We start from the raw sequence: 485 nt of genomic DNA, 5'->3' as shown, positions 1-485 counted from the left end.
GTTGAGACACAATTTTGTTTTCTGGATGTCCAACTTACCAGCTTGTCCCCCAAGAGTTGACAGCTTGCAGACGTTCTCTTTCTATCAAGCTTGCAACCTGCATGATCTTTTTCGAATCCATTGTTGATGAGAAAGGTGGATAGTGTTTCATACCAGTCCCTGGGTGCTTGCTTCAGCACATAGAGAGCTTTGTCCAGAAAGTAGACGTAATCTGGATGCTTTAGATCTTCAAACCCAGGGGGCTTCTGCATGCATACTTCTTCTTGAAGTTTGCCGTTTAGGAAGGCGGACTTGACATCCATCTGATAAACCTTGAAGCCTTTGTGAGGTGCATAGGCTAGGAATATCCTGATGGCCTCAAGTCTTGCGACGGGAGCAAATGTTTCATCGTAGTTAATCGCTTCTTCTTGGCAGTAGCCCTTGGCAACAAGCCTGGCTTTGTTTCTTATGACTATGCCATCTTCATCCTTCTAGTTTCAGAAAAC

This window comes from Cynara cardunculus, assembly GCF_001531365.2.
Source record: "Cynara cardunculus var. scolymus isolate 2C chromosome LG 2, CcrdV1, whole genome shotgun sequence".
Lineage (NCBI taxonomy): Eukaryota > Viridiplantae > Streptophyta > Magnoliopsida > Asterales > Asteraceae > Cynara > Cynara cardunculus.
This window is presented reverse-complemented; position numbering follows the sequence as displayed.